Source organism: Adiantum capillus-veneris, chromosome 12, assembly GCF_014529385.1.
Source record: "Adiantum capillus-veneris isolate H3 chromosome 12, ASM1452938v2, whole genome shotgun sequence".
NCBI classification, from domain to species: domain Eukaryota; kingdom Viridiplantae; phylum Streptophyta; class Polypodiopsida; order Polypodiales; family Pteridaceae; genus Adiantum; species Adiantum capillus-veneris.
Genome location: NC_140942.1, coordinates 97,245,282 through 97,262,424, shown reverse-complemented (window position 1 = coordinate 97,262,424; position 17,143 = coordinate 97,245,282). Strand labels below are relative to the sequence as shown.

At 46.3% G+C, this 17,143-nt stretch overlaps 1 pseudogene; it reads left to right on the top strand.

Moving 5' to 3' along the window:
- Positions 1-408: 408 nt before the first annotated feature.
- LOC147446185 (uncharacterized) lies at positions 409-13,486 on the top strand (annotated as a pseudogene).
- Positions 13,487-17,143: the final 3,657 nt, after the last annotated feature.

Sequence of the window (17,143 nt, the reverse complement as noted above, 5' to 3'; positions counted from 1 at the left end):
ATCTGAGCTTCTTGACTGATGACATGATCAAGATGCCCTCGTTTTTCTAGCCTTGACAAGTCAATCCAAAAGACCGTAATAGTAGGCATGAGTGCATTCTGTACAAATGCTTCTATGCTTGCATCAATGAGTCTAGGAAAGGTTTTGGAGTTGTGTCGTCTTCCCTTCCTCCAAGCTGAATTAGCATCTGGCATTGGTGGGTTACCAGCTGTACAGGAAGTGCGAAAGCTCTCTAATATGTCCAACACTAGTAGTTTCTCTGCATAACATTTTATAAATGTTATGTTATACTAATAAAATGGCACGGTTGTCACTATACGCCATATAGTTCCACAGTGTCAACTTCACCGCCATTTCCCAAAGCAACCTCCTCACTTGCTCCCTTGCCTGGTGCCGGCCTCCCTCTCCATGTTCGCCTCTGTTACTACCTTCTTCGCCATAGATGATCAGCTCAAAATCATGGGCAAGGTACATGAAGCCATCACCAAATCTAGCCTCACATCTCCGCCCTCTTTGACTGCCGCAACAAGGTCAACAAATAGGGTTCTGAGCTCTCTCGGGATAACCAGGCAGGAGAGCAAGAATGATACTCAAAGGCTGGCTATGACGGCTCCCTTGCCTGGTGCTGGCCTGCCTCTCCATGTTCGCCTCTACTGCTACCTTCTTCTCCATGGATGATCAGCTCAAAAGCATGGGCAAGGTACAGGAATACATCCCAAAGCTAGCCTCACATATCCGCCCTCTTTGACTGCCGCAACAAGGTCAACAAACAGGGTTCTGAGCTCTCTCGGGATAACCAAGCAGGAGAGCAAGAATGATACTCAAAGGCTGGCTATGGTGGCTCAAAAGTAGCCCCACTCGACAAGATCGACAAGAAGGCTTTTGAGCTCAAGGTTGACTGCCTCCAGAGGGTTCTCAGCTTGACCTTGAAATAGTTTACCCAGGTAGAATGCGCCTGGCGCAAGCTCTCAACATCCCCACCCTCTTTGACACTCTCAACAAGGTCGACGAGCAGGGTTTGTAGCTAAAGGTTGACTGCCTTCAGAGGGTTTTGAGCAGTTTACTCACAGGTAGGATGCCCCCGGCGGCAGAGGCTCCCAGGTTAAGGAGGTTCCTCATAGACAAAGAGGGAGGCTACTCAGAAACGAAGCAGGCGACGTGATGGCGGCAGCATTAACGGTGAACTTGACGGATCGTCAAATGCAAACACTTATTTTGAATTTTGAATTAGTAGGTTGAAAAGTATATGCATTAAATGTGACAGCTTTACAAAAAGTGTATGGGCTCATTTCTTGCAGCCTACAATGTGGAATTTGGATCTTTTCATCTAGGGGTGGAGCTTAAAGGCAGAGTTGATTTTTGTGGTGAAAATGATCTAGCCTCGACCTCAAGTGTTTTGGTTTGTACAATCTAGCCTCGAGCTCATGTTCAAGTTGGCTTTTCTATTGGAAGTAACATCAAGCCTAATGGTAGATCGAGTTGGCTTTTTGATTGAAGTAACATCAAGCCTAATGTTAGAGCATTGGTTGTATTGTTGGCCACCAAGTTGCCACCACATCCCATATCACCCTTGGCTCTATTGTGCTATGTCCACTCTCTACAAAACCTACCGATGTTGAAACCGCCTCGGAGCCATCTTGCAGTTCTCATTCTTCTTCCATACATAGGCGGTGAAGGGAGCAAAGCGAACCTCGAACCCCGATGGCCTCTAAAACGCCGGGGGCCAAATGGCGCGCCTCGAGCCATGTCAACGATAAAGCGAATAGGGGGCACCACCTAGCTTTGAGCGGCTAGGACGCAAACCACGATGATATGAACACCGCAAACTTACACACGGCGAGAGAGAGAGAGAGAGAGAGAGAGAGAGAGAGAGAGAGAGAGAGAGAGAGAGATTGATTTTCAAATGATGAAAACCCTCGGGGGTGTGAGGGAGGATTACTTTTGTAGTATTTACAAATGGCACGCCGTGGTGATAGAGAGGTAGGGAGAAAAAGATGGTGCAAACTACTTGGTGCATTCTCTAAGACGACTCAATGATTGTGAATCTTTCTACCAAGAGCGTGTATACGTATGTGCATCGACCATTGGAGTCGAGAGATGGACATGGCTCCCTTCGCATGGTGCAATTCTAAAAGAAAACCCAACACACAAGCCCCCTCCCTGTGATGGTGATAGTATCAACTCTTCCCACTACACTCTACCAAGTGCTGACTTCTCATGAACTGCCCCCGCCCCCCCGATAGTGACTTCTCAGTGCCAATTTATAGGTGTTGGCTGCTTGGATTATGGTAATCCTGGTGTGATTATGGTAAGCTTAATCGGGGAGACAAAGCAAGTGGTGGGCCCGGTGTGGTTGACCCTTGCTTTGTTTTGGGAGGTTATTAAAAGATGAGAATCTCTAGGTGGGCCTTTGTGACCATCACCTAGAGAGAGGAAATTTACAGTGGGATTTTTACAATGGCTTGGGTAAAAACTGAAGAAATGATGAAAATACCCTATAAATTACTGAAATTGTCAATGTGGTTGCGTGTTGCCGGAAAATGGTGTGTTGCCGGTGCGTCGGTGTAGCGCGTACTTCTTTTCGGGGTCGGCCGGGGCATGCCTTCGGCATATTTCCTCTTTTTGTTCTTGGCGGCGCGTGATTTGAGTCCTCCTTATTTTTTGTTGTCGTCGTAGCCGTGGAATCCTTCGTTTTTTTTGTATTTGTAGTGCGTATATGTGTGTGTGAATGTATGTGCATGTGGGCGGATTTGTGTGTATATATGTATATGCGGGTGCGCATGCGTGAGTGTAGATAGGGGTGAAATGTGTGTGTGCATGGGAACGGGGTTTATCTATATAATGTATATATTATATATGTTTTTTATTATTTTATTTTATTTTCTATGTTGGCGGCCAGCGGGCAGGTACGTGAAGATGAGGGGTGGGGGAGGGATGGTTTGTGTGTGTGTGTGTGTGTGTGTGTGTATGCGTGGGGTGTGTGTGTGTAGAGAGAGAGAGAGAGAGAGAGAGAGAGAGAGAGAGAGAGAGAGAAGTTCTGCGTTGCGCCTGTATAGGCCAAGAGGGAGAGAGAGAGATGGTGGGCGGGCTGGAGCCGTAACAGAGCGTGAGGGGGGGAGAAGGGATTGGAGGTGGGAGAGAGAGTGTGAGGGAGGGAGAGGGTGAGGGTGAGTGAGTGTGTGGTGTGGGTGTGCATCTGTAATTTGCGTTGTGCCTTCGGGTTGAAATGGAAGAGAGAGAGAGAAGGGGATGAGGTGGCGTGGATAGGAGAGAGAGAGAGGGAATCCATATGGCGGGTGCCCACCATGGGGGGGAGGAGAGTGTGTGAGGGGGGGGGGGGTGTCTTATTCTCTGTCTTGCATGGTGTTTCAAGGATGAGAGGAGGGGGAGAAGTGAATGGTGTGGGGGGGATAGAGGGTGGGGATAGCGGGCCAAGGGAGGGGGGTAATGAGGCCGAGGGGAGGGTGAGGCAAACGGGTGGGGAAGAGAGGGGGGGGGGGGGAGAATATTAGCGGGCCAAGGGAGGGGGGGTAAGAGGGTGAGGGGAAGAGTGTGAGAGGGGGGGGGGGGTGTGTGGATAAGAACACGGGAGAGCGGGAGTTCACATGCGGCTCTTTGACACAGAGGGAGCGCGAGAGGAAAAGCAAGAGAGGGGTCGAGGTGAGTGCTCGAGGCTTGCACCTGGCCGAGGGTGGCCAGTAGGGGGGGGGGGGTGAGAGAGAGAGAGAGTATATTAGAGAGAGGTATGTAGGGAAAATGAGAGAGAGAGAGAGGGAGGGAATATTTCATCCGATGCCCGCCGAGGAAATAACTACAGGGAGAGAGAGAGAGAGAAGGGGTATTTGAAACCGTGGGCGGCCGACTAGGATGGGGTATAGACAAGCGGGGGCATGAGGGTTAAGGCCGGCCAATCAAAGGGGGGGGGGGGGGGGGGGTGCCATGCCCGTAGAGGTGTCATGAGGTTGACCAGGTGTTGTCAAGGCTCCGGTAGAGGAAAAATAAGTTTTTTTCTTTTTTTTCTGTGATTTTCAAAAATCAGCCATCGTTAGCCCTCTCCCTTTGGCTAGAGGGCATTCATGCTTCTAGCCCTTCCTCTACATCTTCAGCTGTGGAGTTAGAGGGTTCTCCCTCTTCCGGAATGTCTAGCATGAATTCTGGATTAAACCTAAGAAAATACCTTTTCAGTCTCCGTCCGTTAACCCTAGTCTTGGGAATTCTCCCATCTGCTTCCATCAGCTTATAGCTGCCGTTGTCATAGAGTTTCTTGATGATGAACGGCCCTCCCCATCTGGGTTGAAATTTCTTGTCCTTCCTGGTGTCGAATCTGTTGTCGTATCTCAGCACCAGCATACCTTTTTCCACTCCCTTTCCTTTAAGCCCTTGATTGAAAGTGAGCGGACGTCGTTCTGCCTGCGCTGCATAGTGAGTGATTGCTTCTTCCCTATCTAGTTGGAGTCTCTCCAGATCCAAGATTTGGTTTCGGAGATTTACAATCCGATGATGTATCTAGCTAGCCAAGACTCGTAAGCTAGCTATCTGTACCTCAATGGGTAGAATTGCCTCCTTCCCATAAACTAAATGGAAAAGGGTGAAACCTAGTGATGTTTGGAACGTTGTTCTGTAGGCCCAAAGAGTTGCCATGAGATGTTTATCCCATTCCCTTGTGTGATTGTTCACCTGCTTTGTGATGATTTTGCAAATCATTTCGTTTACCTCCTCTACCAGACCATTGCATTGTGTATAATATGGTGTGGAATGTCGGCGTGTGATGCCTAACTTCTTCATCAGTTCTCCCACCAAATCTCCTCTGAATCCCGGTCCTCTATCTGATATTATCTCAAGAGGAGTGCCAAAACGGCAACAGATATGCTCAAAAATGAACTTTGCTACCTCTTGAGCTGTAATGCGGGTGGTGGCTGTTGCTTCTACCCATCGAGTCATGTAGTCTACACCCACTATGATGTAAAATTTACATGATTGGGTCCTTGGTAAAGGACCAATTGCATCTATTCCCCATTTTTCAAATGGACCATATGAGATGATAGGAGTTTATGGCTCGTAGGTTAATGTGTGATCACAGGCCACTTGACAAGCCTTACATGTTTTACACCAATGGTGTACATCCCTGTTCAAGATAGGCCAAGAGTATCCTGCTTGTAGAATCTTCCTACTGGTGATATCTAGAGCAAAATGACCACCGCAGATGCCATCATGGCAACTTGAAATTACCTCTATGATCTCACTGGAGGTTGGCCGCCTGAGAATTTGATCCTTGCTCTTACAATACAAGGCGGTACCTAGTAGCCTTCCTTACGAACCACTGTTTCTGGCCTTTGGTGTATCCTTTCGGACATTCTCCCGTATCTAAAAAACTGACGACATCAGGCATAGCATCACTACCTTGAAAGAGGGGTAGCTTCAGTTTGATGGCTCCTACGGGAACGTCTTGTATTCTTTCTTTGGCTAGAGCATCTGCCTCTTGATTTTCTGCTATGGGGACATGAAATAGCTTCATTGCTTCAAAATTCTTTAGAAGGTCCTTAAGTTGGCGGACTTGACCAAGTAAAACCTGATTCTCACAAACCCAGGTGCCATTGATCTGCTTTATCAAAAGCAAAGCATCGCCAAACACATTTAGGCGCTGAATTCCTTGTGAAATACATTGTTCCAACCCAAGAATTAGGGTTGTATATTTTACTTCATTGTTGGAGTGGGAGTGTAATAACTGCCCAATGGAGAACATTCTTCTTACTGTTCATTGAAAATGACTATGCCTGCTGCAGACTGATCCATTGTTCTCTTGTATGCTCCGTCAAAGAAAAGAGAGTGAGCTCTTTCTAGCCTAGGACTCTCTACCATTGGTGCTTCTTCCTTTGTTTCCATGTTGACCTTCAGCTTCTTCTCATAATGGCGATGAGTGGGAATTCCTGCCAAACTATCCCTGGTGGAGTTTTCTACTTACATGGTGTAGTCAAACTCTTGTAATCTAATTAACCACTTTGAGATCCTAGATGATACATCCATGTGTCGCATTACATATGGGAAAACCTCTTCCACTATTAGGATTACAAAAGGTCTAGGTAGGAGATAGGAGCGGAACTTTGTGGTAGCAAACATTAGTGCCAGAACCATGTGTTCTACTTTTGTAAATCCCTTTTCTGACGGGGTCATGACCCGACTAGAGAAGTAAATAGGACGTATGAAAGAACTTTTGGGGTACTTTTGCATTAGCATGGCTCTGAGTGTATCACTTCCCACACTAGGGTTCACATAAAATGGCTCATCCTACTTAGGAGGTGAAATAGTGGGAAGCTTAGCTAGGATTTGCTTTACCTCAGTAAACTGCTGCTCATTCACTCCATGAGAAGACATCCCTCTGGGTGAGTTGTTGTAGGGGAAGGACCACTTGAGATAGCAAGTGAATGAACCTGCTTAAGTATCTTACCTTCTGAGGGAAAGAAACCAGCTGCTTAGTAGTGATGGGTGACAACAAAGATACCAGGGCTTGAATCTTGCTACGGTCAGCCTCGATCCCTTTTGTTGAAATTACATGACCAAGGAGAGCGACTTTGCTTTCACCAATGTGACACTTATCCACGTTGAGCTGGCCACCCAAGGTTTGCAGTCTGGTTAAGCCATCATAGACTTTGCTTAAATGAAGGGCTCGTGAACTATAGATGCAAAAATCATCTATGAAAACCCGTATTGATGTTCCAAAGTAGGGTTGAAAAAAAAAGTCACATGGCGTTGAAATGTGACCGGGGCATTAGTGAGGCCAAACAACATCACTCTGTAAGCAAAGCATCCCCAGGGTGTGATGAAGGTTTTCTTCTTCTTATCTTCCTCCGCAATGCTAATCTGGAAGTATCCTGAGTAGCCGTCGCACACTGTGTATCATTCGTGACCTGCCACTTCATTGAGTATTTCATTCTGGAATGGGAGGGGAAAGTGATCCCTCTTTGTGGCTACATTGAGGGGTTTATAATCCACACAGACTCTCCACTTACCTTTTTTTTGGTGTGACTACTACTGGGGAGACCCATTCTGAGTCTTGGACAGGGTAGATGAAACCTTCTTGTAGCAAACTTCTCACTTCTCTAAGTAGTGCCTCTTGTTAGATTACTCCAAGTCTTCTGTGCTTTTGTACTACGCATTTACTGCCTTCCTTGAGTTTTATGTGGTGTTGCACTACTGTAATTCCTATGATCTTATCATAGACATCAATGAACAAAGTAGTGAAGTTACCTAGCATGGAGACATACTCCTTCCTTTCTTCATTGGTTAACTCATTTGAGAGCATTTTTTGTAACTTACCTGCATCCTCCAAGGGCTGCATACCTGATGATCCCTCTTGGTTTGTCGGGGGTGTTTCAGATTGTGTCAATCTTTTTGGGTCTTTAAGAATGACCCCCATCACTTCGATGCTCGTCGGTGGGGGTCGTATCTTCTCCTGAGGTAGACGAATAGTCGCTAGTGGACTCATCTTCTGAAGCCTCCAAGATCATGTTGCGCTGCTTTCCAGTCCTCATGTCATAGAATATGGACTTCCCTTTAGCGTCCTTCATCTGAATCATCCCGGTGCTCCAGTCTTGTTTAGCTTCCATAGCCATAAGCCAAAGACTCCCAAGAATGATGGGGTAGCCCTCCCCTTTGTGTGGCATGACGAAGATGTCTACCTCCACTTCCGTATTGAATGCTTTTATTTTGACCGCATTTACAATGCCCATGCATTTCACTCTTACATTGTTTTCCATCTTGGCTCGGCAGGGTGCTGGCCTACTTACCTCTAGACCTAGATGGTGCATCATCTTTTCACTCATGACGCATATTTGCGCACCACCATCTATGTAGATGTTTGAGATTCATTGCCCCTTGATGTGAGCGTCCATGGTTGGTAGGATGTCGTCGAGATCCCTTCCAGAGATAGCCTCAGCTATCCTAGGCCTTGATTTCTTGGTACTTACCATTTTTATCCATTGCCTCCTCATCCTTGGTGCAAGGTGGAGTAATTGGGGCCAAGTTATCTTTAGGACTTGCATTAACACATCCTGAACTAAGTCATAGGGTTTTGCATACTCACCTAGTGAGAAGTCCACGATGTCTATCTTCCGTCGTGGTTTAGCTGCTTGCTTGCTAGACTCGGCCTTCCCTTTCATCTTCTCTTCTCTTTGAGATGCTTCTTCATGCCTGGCACGCTTCACTCCCATAGCATCCACTTCTTCTACCTTCGCTTTCCCTTTGTGCTTCTCTCGAAATGATTCTTCTACCTTTGCCTTCCCTTTAGCCTCCAAGCTAATAACACTCATCGCTTGGTGCACAGCAGGTGGTGGGGGTAGTGGCGGAATGAGAGGTTGGGGTGGTGGTTGTTGTTGTACAGGTGGTCGAAGGATTCGGACCGGTGGGATCGGTCCTGGTTTCCTAGGTGGTGGTGGTCTTGCTCTTGGCGGAGAGATCTGATTCTGTCTCCCCCCTCTATTGAAATTCTGCCTCCTCGGGTGTGGGCAGTAGTACATTACATGGCCATCTTCCCCGCAGTTGTAATAGTGGTACTCTTGGTTCTGCCTTCGTTGTCCTCTTCCTTGTTCTGGATTCCTACCAGGTGCTTGCCCTTGCTGCACCAGATGCACGGATAAACTCTCTAGTTGGGTGGTGATGCAACTCAACAGGCCTTGCTGCTCTTCTGATGCCTCCTGCGGTTGGACTCTATGATTGGCTGTTGCAGTCACCGGGGTTGGTCGGTCCGAGTTTGTTTCCTCTGACTCGTTTACTCTTGCTTGCATGTGCATCTTCTTGTCTTTAAGACGAGCTACTTTGACTGCCAACTCATATGTTGTAGGAAACCTTCCCTACCTTCTCTCTAAGCGGCGACCATAGACCAGCAATGAAACGGTCCTTCTTTAGGAAATTAGGCGCTCCTTAGCCTTCCTCCAGTGAGGCAACCCATCTCTCCCATAAGTCCACAAATTTGGACTCGTAGGTGGCATACTTCAGCAGACCTCCCTGCTTGAATTCTGTCAGTAGCTGCCATAGCTTCTCCGAGGTTGTGCCTCCACCAAACCTCTTTACAAAAGCAGCTCTTAACACATCCCATGCATTCTTGGTAGCCTCGGGCAACGCATTATACCAGGACTTGGCCTCTACTTTCATCAGTAGAGAAAAAATTCTAAGTCGTGAAGTGTCGTCGTCTTTGTTGGAGATGACACAAGCAATGTCGAAATCATCCAAAAATTCGGTGTTGAGATCCTCTCCCTTATTTCCACTGAACGTGGGGAAAGAAACACTTTCCATGGTAGTGACTCACGAAATTACAAACCCTTTTTTTTCCCCCTAATACATTAACAATAGTAGAGGCTCATAGCGTCTTTTTACAAGGGTGGGTGGATATATAGGTTAAAATAGGATAAAGTTAGAAACATTAAAGGAATGATGGTAATCCAATATGGGGAGAATGATAGGGTTCGGGGAATTGAGGATTTCTCCTAGTACCACCGCACTGAATAGGTATACGATCATCTATTGGTAAAAGACTTTCCTATCTACATAGATATTCGCATGCATATGCTGCAGGAATCTGAACGGGAATGCCATCGACCCGTTTTCCATCATGCACAGAGGGTGGAATACTTACTTATACTCTTACCGTGCCAGTGTTGATGAGTCAGCACATCCACAAGAGGTCGTTGCCTTTCGTGGGCTCTACCTTTCCTTTGTCGCTCAGCACGTACGGGGTGATGGCGACGCGTCTGACCACTCCCAGCCTCTTGGCTAGTAGCAATTGCAGGTAATTTCTGTATTTGGCGTGTTGCATAAATTCTACTCCATTTAGTTGCAACTCGTCCCCGGCCCACTGGGTTTCACCCATGGTAGAGAGCTTCTTCAGGATAAGTTGTACAGGGAGAGGAGGAAGATCCTCCACTCATCTTCCAAAACAGCGAGACTAGTAGCCGAACCACTCTTCCCTAGGACATGGGAATCTTCTTACTACTTCTTCTTCAGGATTGTTGAAGTGGATTGGTAGCACTCGCATGCGTCGTGCAAATCGGTAGGCGACCTTCCGTCGCTTAGCTTCGAATGACTTCCTGTTTGGCAAGCTAGGTACAACCTAACTTTCTGAGCTTGAAGCACTTGCTTGGCCAGATGCTTCTCCCTTTGGGGTCATGTGTTTCCAAACTGGCTTAACTTCTCCTTACCTTTGGCTCACGTAGCCCCTTTAGGCCACTTTGGAGTTATAACTTTGACTGCAGTTTCTTTAGGGAAAAGAGGCCTCACCGTTTTCTTCCCTTCTTTGATGTGAATGACTTCTTCGCAATGAATGTCAATGTAGACGATTTCAGCTCTTTCGCTGCCTTCGTTGCTAGCACTCATTGACAGTGTGTCTTGATTGACAACAGTGATGGCACTTCACCGACCTCCCACCTGATGCTCTCAATTTATGGTTAGAACGAGCAACACGAGATGGAGAGTTTACCTCTTGAATACTGACGACGATGTAGCCTGGCAGTAGTACTTCAATGAAGGTGGCTAGTCCCTCCTTCGTCTCCTCTTCTTCCGTCCTCCAGTTAGAAAATTCCTCCAGCCATTCGTCCATGATTGATCGTCCATGATTGATAGTGGGCGTCACTTTCAGCATTGTAAATTTAAGGGTCTTAGAAAGCCCTTCTCCGTAGGGGTACCAAATGACGGGAGCAAAGCGAACCCCGAACCCCGACGGCCTCTAAAACGTCGGGGGCCGAATGGCGCGCCTCGAGCCTGTCAACGGTAAAGCGAACAGGGGGCACCACCTAGCTTTGAGCGGCTAGGACGCAAACCACGATGATATGAACACCGCAAAATTACACACGGAGAGACGGAGACGGAGAGGGAGGGAGAGAGAGAGAGAGAGAGAGAGAGAGAGAGAGAGAGAGAGAGAGAGAGAGAGAGAGGGAGAGCAAGAGAGAGAGATTTGCAAATGATTGAAACCCTCGGGGGTGTGAGGGAGAATTACTTCTCCAATATTTAAAAATGGCTTGCCGTGGTGATAGAGAGGTAGGGAGAAAAAGATGGTGCAAACTACTTGGTGCGTTCTCTAAGATGACTCAATGATTGTAAATCTTTCTAACAAGATCGTGTATACGTATGTGCATCGACAATTGGAGTCGAGAGATGGACGTGGCTCCCTTAGCACGGTGCAATTCTCAAGGAAAACCCAACACACAAGCCCCCTCCCCGTGATGGTGATAGTGTCAACTCTTCCCACTACACTCTACCAAGTGCTGACTTCTCATAAGTGCCAATTTATAGGTGTTGGCTGCTTAGATTATGGTAATCTTGGTGTGATTAGGGTAAGCTTAATCGGGGAGACAAAGCAAGTGGTGGGCTAGGTGTGGTTGACCCTTGCTTTGTTTTGGGAGGTTATTAAAAGATGAGAATCTCTAGGTAGGCCTCTGTGACCATCACCTAGAGAGAGAAAATTTACAAAGTGCGATTTTTACAATGGCTTGGGTGAAAGCTGGAAAAATGATGAAAATACCCTATAAATTACTGAAATTGGCGTCGTGGTTGCATGTTTTCGGCAAATGGTATGTTGCCGGTGCGTCGGTGTAGCACATACTTCTTTTTGGGGTCAGTCAGGGCATGCCTTCGGCGCATTTCCTCTTTTTGTTGTTGGTCGTGCGTGATTTGAGTCCTCCTTCTTTTTCGTTGTCATCGTACCCGTGAAATTCTTCGTTTTTTTTGTATTTGTAGTGCGTATATGCGTGTGTGTACGTATGTGCGTGTGGACAGATGTGTGCGTATATATGTATATGCGGGTGCGCATGCGTGAGTGTAGATAGGTGTGAAATGTGTGTGTTCATGGGAATGGGGTTTAACTATATAATGTATATATTATATATGTTTTTTTTTTCTTTGTGTTGGCGGCCAGCAGCGGCAGCTACGTGAAGATGGGGGATGGGGGGGGGGATGGTGTGTGTGTGTGTGTGTGTGTGTGTGTGTGTGTAGATAGATAGATAGAGAGAGAGAGAGAGAGAGAGAGAGAGAGAGAGAGAGAGAGAGAGAGAGAGAGAGAGAGAGAAGTTCTGCGTTGCGCGTATGCAGGCCGAGAGGGAGAGAGAGAGAGAGATGGCGGGCGGGCTGGAGCTGTAACAGAGCGCGAGGGGGGGGAGAGGGGATTGGAGGTGGGAGGTGGAGTTTGAGGGAGGGAGAGGGTGAGGGTAAGTGAGTGTGTGGTGTGGGTGTGCATCCGTAATTTGCGTTGCACCTTCAAGCTGAAATGGAAGAGAGAGAGAGAAGGGGATGAGGTGGCGTGGATAGGAGAGAGAGAGGAAATCCATATGGCGGGTGCCCACCATGGAGGGGAGGAGAGTGTGTGAGGGGGGGGGGGGGGGGGGGGGTGTCTTATTCTTTGTCTTGCATGGTGTTTCAAGGATGAGAGGAGGCCCACAGAAGTCAATGGTGTGGGGAGGATAGAGGGTGGGGATAGCGGGCCAAGGGAGGGGGGTAATGAGGCCGAGGGGAGGGTGAGGCGAGCAGGTGGGGAAGAGAGGGGGGGGGGAGAATATTAGCGGGCCAAGGGAGGGGGGGTAAGAGGGAGAGGGGAAGAGTGTGAGAGGGGGCGGGGATGTGGATAAGAATACAGGAGAGCGGGAGTTCACATGCGGCTGGACACAGAGGGAGCGCGAGAGGGAAAGCGAGAGAGGGGTCGGGGTAAGTGCTCGAGGCTTGCGCTTGGACGAGGGTGGCCAGTAGGGGGGGGGTGTGGGTGTGAGAGAGAGAGAGAGAGAGAGCGAGAGAGAGAGAGAGAGAGAGAGAGAGAGAGAGAGAGAGAGAGAGAGAGAGAGAGAGAGAGAGAGAGGATATTAGAGAGATTTATGTAGGGAAAATGAGAGAGAGAGAGAGAGAGGGGGGGGAATATTTCATCCAATGCTCGACGGGGAAATAACTACAGGGAGAGAGAGAAGGGGTATCTGAAACCGAGGGCGACCGGCTATGCTGGGGTATAGACAAGCAGGGGCGTGAGGGTGATAAGGCCGGCCAATTGAAGGGGGTGGGGGGTGTGCCATGCTCGTAGAGGTGTCATGAGGTTGACCAGGCGTTGCGAGCCTTCCAATAGTGTCGCCAAGGCTCCGGTAGAGGAAAAATAAGTTTTTTTTTCTTTTTTTTTGTGATTTTCAAAAATCGGCCATCAGTGGCACACTTGACAGACCGTCAATATGAGCATCCTAGTTTTGTCTCACTCATGGTTTTGAATGAATGTTTTAAATGTGGTCTTAGACTTTGTTTTCTACATGTGTTCTTACCATTTCTTTTGAGCGTGACTTCTTGTCTTTAGAGCTCAATCTCAAGTTCGAATCGGTTTTAGCACACGACTTCTTGGTTTTCGAGCTCAACCTCAAGTTTGATTTGCCTTCAACACTACGTCTTGGAATTGGAGTTTAACTCACCTTCCAGTTGTTTTCTATGCACTTTCTTCGATTTAGAGCTCAACATTAAGTTCGAATTGTTTTAGTGCGATGTCTTGGCTTTAGAGCTAAACATCAAGTTCGAGTTGTCTAGTTCTCTCTTGCCTAGTTCAAGCACGGCTACAAGTTGCTATGTTTTCACCCAAAAAAATCATATGGCTCCATTTCAAATGTGATAATTGGGTGCCTTATATCTTAGGTGTATGGATTTTTTGGACTACTTCCCACTCCAGGATATTGTAAGTTGATCTCCATCAGCTTGTTTGTTGACTTTCAAGTGTAAGAGTTGGGATATAAGAGTTTCCAAAAAAATAATTTCTCTCCTCTAGCATGGTATCTATTTCAATATGTTGAACCTTTTCCACGAAGTGGTCTAAGCGACTTGTTTCATGTCCTTGATATTGAAACTCACCTTCTTGGCTTTTTGTATGTTTAAATGTGAGCCTTGAGATTTGTTTTCTCACTTCCTTGTTGCATGATCATCTTGTTGTGCCATTAAAATTGAAAATTGGAATGATGTAGCCTTAGGATTTCACTATCTTGTTTAGAAGTAAAGAGTTTGTAAGATGCAACACACATTTGTACCCATCTCATGATCACTTATTGATAGAACATCTTCTTGTGACATGGAAATTGCAGATTGAAATGGGTAGCTTTAGGATTGAGCTAGCTGGTTGTAAACAAGAGAACATCTAAGATGTAAGATGTGCATGTAGAAGTCCAAAACCAATCTCAAGATTCCCTCTAGTTTACATGAATGTATTTTCTTGAAGATGCTAAGATTTTTAAGTGTCTTGACAAGACTCTAAAATTGTCTCGAAATTGTGAATTTTTCCCAAATTTCCTAAATTAGTCTTGAATAGTAAATGTTGTTTCTCATCTGAATATATAGTGAAATTGTCCGTGAATACGGCTAGGAACCGATGAAGAAACTCATTGAATATCTCCATCATACACCATTGAAAAGGAGCTGGTGCATTGCATAGGCCAAATGGCATTACCAAATACATAAATGCTCCCCACTCTATAATGAAAGTGGTCTTCCCCCGGTCCTCAGGAGCAATTTGTAATCAGTTGTAGCCACTATATCCATCCATAAAGCTATACATCTCATACCCTACAATCTCATCAAGTAACATATCGGTGAGAGGCAATGGAAATGGATCCTTGATGGTTTGAGCATTAAGTTTCCTATAATCCACGCATACTCTCAACTTCCCATTCTTTTTGGGAACAACTACAATAGGAAGCAACCAATCACCACTGGCCACTTCAGTGATGAACCCATCTTTGAGAAGGTTTTCAATATCTTCCTTGACCTTCTTCGCATAATTGGGATTCATTCGGTACCGCTATAGTCTCACTAGCCTGGCATCTGGCTTCAGTGGTATTCTGTGCTGGCAGACTTCTGGATCCACTTCTTTCAAATCAGTGTGTTCCCAGGAAAGAATATCTTTGTAATGCTGGAACATTTTGCGTGCTTTCTCCTCATTGTTGGGTTGAGATGTTTGTTAACTTTGATCATCCTTGGGTTGTATTCAGAGCCTAGATTCCATTCCTCGATATCTTGGTCATTTGGGAGTAACCAGTTAGGCCTGCCACCTTTTCTCTTGGTTGATTCTTCAGTGTAATCCCAAGACGGCCCTTTGAATTCCAAATCACTGTTTTGATTTTGCCGTGTCCTCCCCAGAATGTGCTGGCTCATCTGGCGTACTGGATTAAATTGATCCTTCCAGCCTTCCAGTTAACTGAACTGATTGTTAAATTGAATTGAGTTCAGTAAATTGGTCTGGAAACTACTTCTTATGTTTGCCAGCTTATTCCTTGTTCAGTAGAACTGCATTGAGATCAATTTCTGCTAACATCCTTTCAATCTTCTTGATCTTATACTTTTGGCATAATTCCTTAGCTCTCAGCTCCTTTCTCCAGCTTCTAGTATTGTTTGTCTGAATCTGGATTGTGCCACTGGCCCCTTGTAGAGTCAGAGTTTGATTAGCATAGTCGTGAATAGCTTGTGTCGTTCGCACCCATGGGCACCCTAGTAGCATTCCATATGCCCCTTGCACATCGAGAACTTAGCTCTCAACTCCTTTCTCCAGCTTCTAGTATTGTTTGTCTGAATCTGGATTATGCCACTGGCCCCTTGTAGAGTCAGAGTTTGATTAGCATAGTCGTGAATAGCTTGTGTCGTTCGCACCCATGGGCACCCTAGTAGCATTCCGTATGCCCCTTGCACATCGAGAACTAGAAAACTGGTCTTGAACTTCTCCTTGCCCACTCGTATCGGAAGATTTTTTATCATACCAGTAGCTTGCACGACTCGATGATCTGCCATGTGCACTTTGAAAGGTGTTGGCTTCAAATTGGTAATGCCCATCCTCCGCTGAAGAAGTACTCCCATGATATTTACTCCTGCTCCTCCATCCAAGATGACACTTGAAAGTGGTTCACATTGTTTTTGAACTTTGTAATCTATCTGAATTAGTGGCACTTTGTCATCTCGGACAGCCATCAAGTCCACTGTCCTGGCCTCCACCTCAGCCTTCCTTCGCTGTCTGATGAATTTCGCTGCTTCAGGAAAAGTTCTATTGATGTCTTCCAATTCCACAGTGAGCTTCTGGATTCTCTCACAGATTTTGACATGAATTTCCTCTTTCTCCTGGTCAGGGTGGTTATCAAAGCTCGAAGAACTGGTTATATCTTTACAATGCCATTCCTTCACTGTAATGCTTCCAGTTCCTCTATCCACTCCCAACTCTTCAATCATCCCTTGTATTGCAGCCAGCTAGGTCTCAGGTATGCCGGTCTTTGACTGATCTATCTCAGTAGATTGGGCTGGGATCTTTTGAATGACCCATGCTTCAGAACTTCCTGGCTGCTCTGGTAGCTTCTTGGCTAAATCCTCCGTGATTTTTGCCACTAGTTCCCTCTGCTCCTACCATTCATCAACCACCTTCTCTTTAACCTTGGCCTTCCATACCTCTCTCTGTTCAGCGCATTTGTTGCTTTCAGTAGTGACTGCTTTTTTTGGAATCTCTAGAATTTCCTCAATCACTACTCCCTTGCTTCGTGTAACTGCCCGTATGGGAATTGGCTTTGGTACCTTCTCCTTAGTATCCGCAGTCCCAAGTGTGTCTAGACATTGAGCCGTGAAATGCCCATACTTTCCACAAGTATAGAAATTCAGACTTTGGCTCTGAAATTTACCACGCCCCTGGCCCTGGCCAGTACCCGCTTTGGACCAGTACCACTGGTACCTGGTTTCTCATCTTGAGAAGCGTTGTCAGTTTCCACTCTTACTGGTTCGGCATTGGTATATTCCACTTCTGACAAGTCTTTGCCCTTTTTTAAATGATGAATCCTAATGCCACAATTATTCCATAAATCGCCATAGGCTTTAAAGTAAGTACACTGTGGGCACTTGTTGGAAACATGGTCCTTAGATTTACATTTTGAACACCAAGTCTCCATTCTTCTCACTGGTTGTCTGGTTTGGATAATCTGAGCAATTTACCGAGCCATCTCTTCAATCTTCTTAGCCCAAGACCCCTTTTTAGGCTTTTCCTTGGTCTTCTCATTGGAGCTACTCTTAGAACTACTAAAAACTTCGCTTGAGTCAGAGTTATCAGTATAAAAACTGCTACTACTAGACCTTCTCCTCTTATGACCTTTTTCCTTCTTAGCATGTTGTTCCAACTTCAAGG